Below are 9,268 nucleotides of genomic sequence, written 5' to 3' on the forward strand. Positions count from 1 at the left end.
CTTGAACTTGGGACTTTAATTCCCAATATCTATTTCATGTCCCCTTACATATACAAACTTAAGGCCTATTTGTTTATCCCCATAAATGTGTAGTCAAAGTGTAAAATATTATAAATTAAACAAACTTAAGCAAATACCAGAGAAAGAAACATCGTGAGCAATTAAATAGCATCTATAAAACTTCTGGAGAGATTATTAGAGTCTAGTCAGCCGTGGGCAAACTACGGCCTGCGGGCCGGATCCGGCCCGTTTGAAATGAATAAAACTAAAAAAAAAAAGACCGTACCCTTTTATGTAATGATGTTTACTTTGAATTTATATTAGTTCACACAAACACTCCATCCATGCTTTTGTTCCGGCCCTCCAGTCCAGTTTAAGAACCCATTGTGGCCCTCGAGTCAAAAAGTTTGCCCACCCCTGGTAGATACAGGTAATACATGATAAAGGAAGAATTGATGGGATACATTATGGATACATTATATTATCAAAGAAAGATTTTGCTTAAGGATATTCAGTGCATATATAAGTAACCTACTGTAATTAAGAAACTGGACATTGAGTGAGGAGTCACCTACACAATGTTGAGTCCGAGTTACTAATGTGAATAACCTTAGAGTCCTAGACAAGTAAAAGTACAGAAGACCTGTGAGATCATCTATTAATACTCATTTACATATTTCAAAACCAAGCCTCAGAGATTTTGATTTGCAAAATGTCAAATAGCTTCCTCAGAAAAATAGATTGGGATGGACATTAGAAATAAACAGAGTAAAAGTGTGAGTTATCTGCACATAGAGATTGCTAAATTCCTAAGTTAATGCTAGATAGCTTCTCATAAAATGGTAATAAAGAGCTCAGGAGATTTATAAAAATAGCACACAAAAACTTCCACAGGCAGGAAGAGAGGGCCTCATGTATCTCTCTCAAACTAGACATGGAAAATTTTACCAGAAAAACTGGAAGTTATAGACATGGTCTTAGAAATAAACATAAGAAAAAAATAAACATAGAAATTGAGTAGAGAAAACATAAAGATGTGTCGTCTGGTATGGCAGCCACAACACATATATAGTTATTGAGCACTTTAAAGGTGACTAGTATAAATTGAGATATGCTATATGTAAAATCTGTACACTACAGATTTTGAAGACCCAGTATAAAAAAATAATATAAAATATCTCATTAATAATATATATTGATTATATATTAAAGTGATATCACTTGGATATATCATATTAAATAAAACATATTACTAAAACTAATATAGCAGATTTCTTCTGCATTTTTTAATGTGCCCACTTAAAATTTAAAATTACATAGTTAGCTCGTATTCATGGTTCACATTACATTTCTATCGGACAGTCTTGGTATAGAGGATATGTGGGAAAGGTTAGACCATAAATATTAATTTGAATACCCTGTGTGAGCTGGGCATTTTTTCTTTTATGTTGTTTTATCTGAAAGTCACAATAATTAAAGATAATTTCAATAACTAATATTCTTACATCTTATAATTCCAGGAACCTCCATGTTTTGTTTTGTTTATTTTCTCTTAAACAAAATTCTAAAGGCCAAAGTAAAGTAAGTAAGGAATAAAGTTGGGTGTTTTTTTCCCCAGCATTGTCATTCCTGTTCTGAGCATTTAATATTATTCTATCACAGAAACACAGAATTTAAGATCTTCTAAGTAATGAATATTTGTATTATCAGTTGTTCTAGTATAGAAAATACAAAGTGTCCCAAAGAAACATAAACACATTTGAAAGCTGATAGCTCAGTTGATGTTTCTTTCTTTTCAAATTTAACCCATTGGAATTAATAATTATTCAAAGTGTGTATATCCCCACAAATATATAGTCAAAGTTAAAAACTGTGATAAATTAAATAAATATTAGAGAGAAAAACATTGTGAGGAATGGAATAACACACAAAATTTCTGGACAGATGATTTTGAGGGGTACACCCTGCATGTTCAAGAAAACTGTTTTAAAAACTAAATTATTGCAGAGAGAAGACTGGCATTGTTACCCTGCTCTGCTAATTCACATTGAGATAACATGTGGACAGACTACATCCCAGACTATATCCCCTGGATATTTTTAATTGGTATGCCCTCTGCTTTTCACTAATGTATCTTATTTCTTCCATTATCTATAAAAGAAGCAAGTGTTCTTTCACCTTGAAAACTGAAATGCCTCTTCCTGATATAATCAGATGCTTTCCAATTCCTTTTAAAGAAAAGGAAATTGCTTCTCTGGCTGCCAGCCATCATGAAGCTGAGAACATGTCTCTTGGTAAAGGTAAGGCACCCTGATGAATAACTTTCTTTTGAAAGAAGGAGAGACAATCCCTGCAGTAATTCAGTACAAGTGGCTGTTATTTAGACACTAATGGAAGAAATAAAAATAGATAAATAAAGACACAACTTCCCATGTGTAACTAGCTGTCAGAGGTCATTTCCAACCAATAAAAACATTGAATTTACTTAAAGGAACATAACTAAAAACTCATTTGGGCACTTTAGATATTTTATTATTTTATATATAATTAGCCCATCCACTAGAGGAAAGGAAGAAAGGAGGGAGGGAAAAAGGAAGGAAGGAAGGAAGGAAGGAAGGAAGGAAGGAAGGAAGGAAGGAAGGAATCAAAATAGTAAGACCTTTAAGGATGCACATATCTGCTTTGAAATATTATACCTTACTCGGAGATTAGCCTTTATTCCTCATGATAAAAGACCACAATTTTGTTTAATATATTGATGTCATATTTACTATAGCTGTAATTTAATACTTATTTCCTCAATTTGTGGTATTTTCCTTAGTTACAAAAAGTAAGGAGTTATTATATAGGAGTCAAAATGTCACTTCTATACTATCTACTTGTGCTTTATTTGATACTAGAGGCCCAGTGCATGAAAATTCATGCACTTGGCCGGCGGGGCCGGGGGGGGGGGGGAGGGGGCGGTCCTTCAGCATGGTCTGCGCCATCTTATCATTCAGACATTCAGAACCCCTCGGGGGATGTCCACCTGCCAGCTTAGGCCCACTCCCCAGGGGATCAGGCCTAAGCTGGCAGTCAGACATCCTTCTGGCAACCAGGGAGCCCTCGGGGATGTCCACCTGCTGGCTTAGGCCTGCTCCCTGGGGGATCAGCCTAAGCTGTCAGTTGGACATCCCTAGCCCTGCTGTGGAGGCAGGAGAGGCTGCCGCTGCACTCACCAGCCAGCCATGAGCCCGGCTTCTGGCTGAGTGGTGTTCCCCCTGTGGAAGCACAATGACCACCAGAGGGCAGCTCCTGCATTAAGCATCTGCCCCTTGGTGGTCAGTGTGCTTCATAGCAACTGGTCATTACCAGTCATTCTGCTGTTAGCATTACCCTTTTATTATATAGGACTAGAGGCCCCGTGCACAGATTCATGCACCGGTGAAGTCCCTCAACCTGGCCTGTGCCCTCTTGCAATTCAGGACTCCTCAGGGGATGTTGGACTGCCAGTTTCGGCCCAATCCCCACAGGCCAGGCCAGGATCGGCCCAAAACTAACAGTCCAACATCCTCCAAGGGATGTAGTAGTGCATAAAGCGGCAGGCAGCCTGGGAGGAGCCTGAGCCCAGGCCGGGCACCGCACTGCTCCCACTCATCCTGGCCCCACTGTGCCTGCCACTGCTACCGCTCAGTAACGCTGCTGCAGAGGCAGGAGAGGCTCATGCCACTGCAGCTGTGCTCGCCGCCATGAGCCCGGCATCTAGCGCCCATCAGTCAGTTGAGCGGCGCTCCCACTGTGGGAGTGCACTGACTACCAGGGGGCAGCTCCTGTGTTGAGCGTCTGCCCCCTGGTGGTCAGTGCGCATCATAGCGACCAGTCAAACTGTCAACCAGTCAAACGGTTTACCAGTCCCTTAGGGTTTTATATAGAGAGAGAGATTATTTATTTTACTCTAAAATAGAAGGCCAAAATAAAACAATTCAGAACAAATAAATTAAACCTTCTTGAAATTTAGCATGATTAAATTTACATTCTTTTCTCCCCCTCCATTGCTTTATACCTACCTGTTTTTATTCTCTATTTTATTAGTGGTTCTAGCTGGAACTGGTCACAGAATTGTGGTTTCACAAAATTTGTTGGAGGTGGAGGTACTCAGGCACTTTAATTATCAGCACCAAGACCTCATGCAGTCCATTGACTTGCACAAGGTCATGAATGAAAATATCAAATTATAACAAAACTTCTTTCCCAAAACGGTCACTGAGCATTATCAACCTAACCTTGATTTTCTCCAGGCATATGAAGTTGAATTAATTTAGACGGTTACAGTTGTTGTGTAATCAATTCATTGCTCTGTGGTAAAACACCACCACCCCCCCCCAAAAAAAAATGTATTGGACACAGTTCAAGCCCTGAAAGACAACATAATATCCAGAGGAAGAAAAGGCCCTCACTGATTTAGCTCAGTGGTTGGAGCATCAGCCTATGGACTGAAGGGTTGCAGGTTTTATTCTGGTAAAAGGCAGAATCAAACGTTGGTTGTAGGCTTGATCCCAGCCCCAGTCTGGGTGTATGTGGAAGGCAAGCAATTGATGTCTCTCTCTCACTTCCATGTTTCTCTTTCTCTGTCTCTTCCCTTCTCCTCTCCGCCCCCCCCCCACCCCCACACCACTTTCTCTAAAAATCAATGAAAAAAAATACCCTCAGGTGAGACTTAATGACAACAAAACAAACAAACAAACAGGAAGAAAAGACAGTTCCAGTTATCTATTGCTATATAACAATCCACTTCAAACCTTAGTGGCTAAAAAGAGTCATCTTATTGCTCACCACTCAGTAGGTTAGGAACTCAAATAAGATTCATAAGACACAGCTCAGTTCTTGCTCCATACAGCCATTGGAGTGACTTGACTGAAGCTGCAGGGCTCAAGATGGCACACTCACATATCTGGTACTGTGATGTCTGGAGTTGTCCCCCACATGACATGTGTCTGCATTTGGTAGTATTAGTACATTCTTGTCATTTGGTAGTCTAGGCTGAGCATCTTTCCAAAAGTAAAACTGGAAGCCTAAGGATGTCTTTTAACACTTAGGGCCAGAAGTCATATCTATTGCATTTCATTGTTCATAGCAGGTTACAGAACCAGCACAGATCAAGGTGAGGGAAAATAAACTTTATCTCTTAATAAGAAGAGTGATAAAGTCACATTACTAAGGGGGCTTATGGGATAGGAGAAATTGTAGCTATCTTTGAAAACAATATGCCAAGCACTTATGAAACAAATGAGAATAGATACAAAAGATTCACATTTATAGAGATAATTATGCCTTAGAAAAGTTTTAAGAAGCTGCTAAAATAATTAGAATGATCTAAAGTGAACTATTCAATTTTTTTTATTAGCTATATTCTTACATTCTTAAAATCACCAGGACATGGGACTACTGGTAATAAAGTCCCCAAAAAGATAAGTTGGAGGTGAAATAAAGATGTATGCATGCTATGACCAAAATGTTTATCACATCCAGCCAAAATGAGGAGGCACATTGACAACTTTCCCCACTGTTATATCACCATTCCTAAAAATAAAATGTAAGGCCACAAAATTTATTAAAATCAGAACTTTATGACCAAAGTTTAATTTTTTAGATATGTTGCTACACATATACACTAAGTAAGTAAAATAAATAAACAAACAAACAAACTCCCAATAACTCTGATTCAAAGAAAAATAAATTCCACAATAGCGCAATTAGGACAACTTTAAAAGTAACAAACTGTGAAGGCCACCTGCCTAGGGAGATTTCTTTTTTAAATGGTACTTATCTATATATATAAAAGCCTAAGCAACCATTACAACAAGTCAACCGGTCACTATGATGACACCCTGACCACCAGGGGGCAAATGCTTAATGCAGGTGCTGCCCCCTGGTGGTCAGTGTGCTCACACAGCCAACCTCCCCCAGCTAGCCAACCTCTGGTGGTCCCTCCTTCCAGCCAGCCAGTCCCAATTGGCCCCAATTAGTCCTGATCACCTGCCAGGCCAAGGGACTTTATCTATGCACAAATTCATGCACCGGGCCTCTAGTAATGAATAATCTTAAATTCCTTCACTTGTAAGTAAGACATAATCAAAATACAGTCAGAATTCAACTAAAATTGGGTAAGTATGAATTAAATATCTTGAAATAATGAAAGATAAAATTAGTAAAGTATAGAGCAACATAACAGTAGAATTGAAAACTAGAATTAAGAGCTGGTTCATAAGAAAAACTAGTCAAATACACAAACTTCCAAGATTAAGAAAAAATAAATGACAAATTTCTCATAGGTCTTTAAAGAAAAGATATAATTGCAAGAGTTTTTTCTTAATTATAGAAGAATATTAACAGAGCTCCCTGTTAATAGATTATTTTCCAAATAAAATTTATTTTTGGAGAAAGATAATAATCAGAATTTGTTCAGAAACATTAGAAAAATTAAATAGAGCTGTAACCAGTGAAGTACTTGCAATGTTTCCAAAAAGTCCTTCAACAGAACACTTTGTTCTTCTCACATACATTTCACAGTAAGTTAAATGAGTCAATAATTGCAGTGCTACTTAAATTGGTCAGGCACATAAAAATAGATTAAACCATCACATTTCTTTTCCTGAAGAACCTGGTATCACTAAAGTTATCCCCCACAAGAAAATAGCAAACAAATGTTCCCCAAAGTGTGTTTTGCAGAATTCTAGTTAGCTGCGATTATACTAAATATTCCTTGGGAAATTAGGAGTTTTGCTTTAAACATAATTTTGAAATGCTAACTTTAAGCAAAACAAGTTTCTGACTGCAGGATTTGGAGTATTTAAGTGATAATGGATAATACTAATCTGTGACCATTTTTAAACCACTTTTAACTATGGAAAGTTTCCTTGACCATAAGTCTATCTAAATTATACATAATGAGAGTAGATCATAAAGAATCCATGAAATCTACTACTGTCATGGAATAATAACACACAATAGCCAAGTACAGTTAATTCAAGTAATAGAACAATATTAGAAAATCTGCTTATATAATCTATTACATCAAAAATAAGACAAAAATAGCCCTGGCTGATGTGTTTCAATTGGTTGGAACATCATCCCATGCACCAGAAGGTCACAGGTTCAATTCTCAGTCAGAGCATATACCTAGGTTTCTAGTTCAATCCCTTGTGGAAGCATGTACAAGAGGCAATCAATCAATGTATCTTTCTCACATCGATGTTTCTCCCTCTCTCTCGCTCCCTCACTCTCTTCCCCCTCCCTCACTCTCTTCCCCCTTCTCCTTCTCTAAAAAAAAAATCAATTAAAAAATAAGATAAAAATAAGACAATGTTAATAGAAATTGAAATACATGTAATAAAATTCAATATCTACCTATAAAATTTTAATTAATTATCAATACATAGATAATTATTTAATATACTAAGAATTATCTATACAGAACAGATACAAAATAGTATCTATCTTTTAAATAATAGCTAATGTCACATTTGATCATGACATAAATATTTCCAATAAAGTCAAAAACAAGGTTAGGATACAAAATATTGCCATTATTACTGGTTTAACATTATTCACTACATTAACAGTTTTTGGAAATTCCAGATGATGAAATAAGGTAGGAAAAAGAATTAGCTTTAAATAGGTAAAGATGATAAAATAATTATCACTTGATGATGACATAAATTGGAAGCATCTCTAAGGAGGAAGAGGAAAGGAGAGAATGACACCAGAATATTCATCAAAACATAAACTATAAAAAATAAATAAAACAAATTTTCTCTACTATATATACTATAGTTCTTTGGGGGGAATGAATTTTAGTAATTCTTATCTTTGACTTTTTCCAAGTTTCTCAAGCTTCATGCAATGATATTGCAAAAATTCTAGTCAAAACTATATATTTTCATAAGTGCATGTGGATTTTGTAGACAAAATGCCTGGAATTCTTAGTCTTAACCCAGCTCTACCCACATGGTATAATGAGAACATTGTCTTGGGGAGGCATGCATTGGCTCTTCTAAAGAACCAACTACACATCAATAAAGCTGTACAAATTTTTCTGTCCACTGAGAGGATTCACAGTCCCTTGGTCATATTGACAATTTGAAAAGTGTATGTTTCTACTTTAAAGGATTTTCAATGGCATTTTTAGACAATGTTTTCTCAAATGTCCCTGTAGGGAACTCTAATCACTTACCTTTCATCTTTTCATCTGGATCTCTAAAGAACACAAATTCACCCTCTGGTGGCCATTTTATGTTATATATTATAGAGAAAGCTCCTTGAAAAGTTGAAGATGCAGTTAGAGATTTAGGAAGGGCCAAAATTATTTATATCCCCTGAAAACAGAGAACCAGGACTATTTTTAATTCAATGAACAAGGGGAAAACTCCAGAAGATCCAAGAGAAAATGTCTCTCTCTCTCTCTCTCTCTCTCTCTCTCTTTATTGATTTGAGAGAGGGGTGGGGGAACGGAAAGAGAGAGAGAAAGAGAAAGCATCAATTTACTGTTCCACTTATTTATGCATTCATTGTTTGCTTCATGCATGTGCCCTGACTGGGGATAGAACTGGCAATATTGGCATATCAGGAAGACATGTTAACTGAATTACCCAGCCAGGGTGAGAATATGTCTCCTGACATGGCAAAATTTTAAACTATTCTCATTAATTAGCAGTCATGAGTATTATCTCTAATTGATTGACATAAATGGTAAAGATACTCAATTTTTTCAGAAGGCTATTTAAAATCAACATATGTATTGATAATGATAATGAGATAATAATTAATAAGATTAGACCAATGATTCTCAAAGGAAGGCAGTTTTGACCACTCTCTTTTTTCCATCCCATTGGATGGGACATTTAACAATGTCTAGAGACATTTTTTGTTATAAAAACTATGGGTAAGGGTGGTGTTGACATCCATTGGGTATAATGTGTTAAACATCCTACAGTGTACAAAATAGCCTCCCACAACAAAGTATTATCTGGCCCCAAACATCAATACTATCAAGATTTAGTAGTCCTGGATTAGAAAATGTACGATAATAGAAAAACTTCTATTTTCTTCCCAAAGAAGCAATGCAAGTGCTTTTGAAAATAAATTGACATGGCACTGAGAATCCTATATAATAAAAACCTAATATGCTAAGTGTCTGGTCGATCAGTCAGCTGTTCAACCAATCAAAGCATAATATGCTAATGATATGCTAAGGCTGCTCAACCGCGTGCTATGACATGAACTGACCACC

This window comes from Myotis yumanensis, unplaced genomic scaffold (genome assembly GCF_028538775.1).
Source record: "Myotis yumanensis isolate MYYU_CA2020_CCGP unplaced genomic scaffold, mMyoYum1.0.hap1 SCAF_3, whole genome shotgun sequence".
NCBI classification, from domain to species: domain Eukaryota; kingdom Metazoa; phylum Chordata; class Mammalia; order Chiroptera; family Vespertilionidae; genus Myotis; species Myotis yumanensis.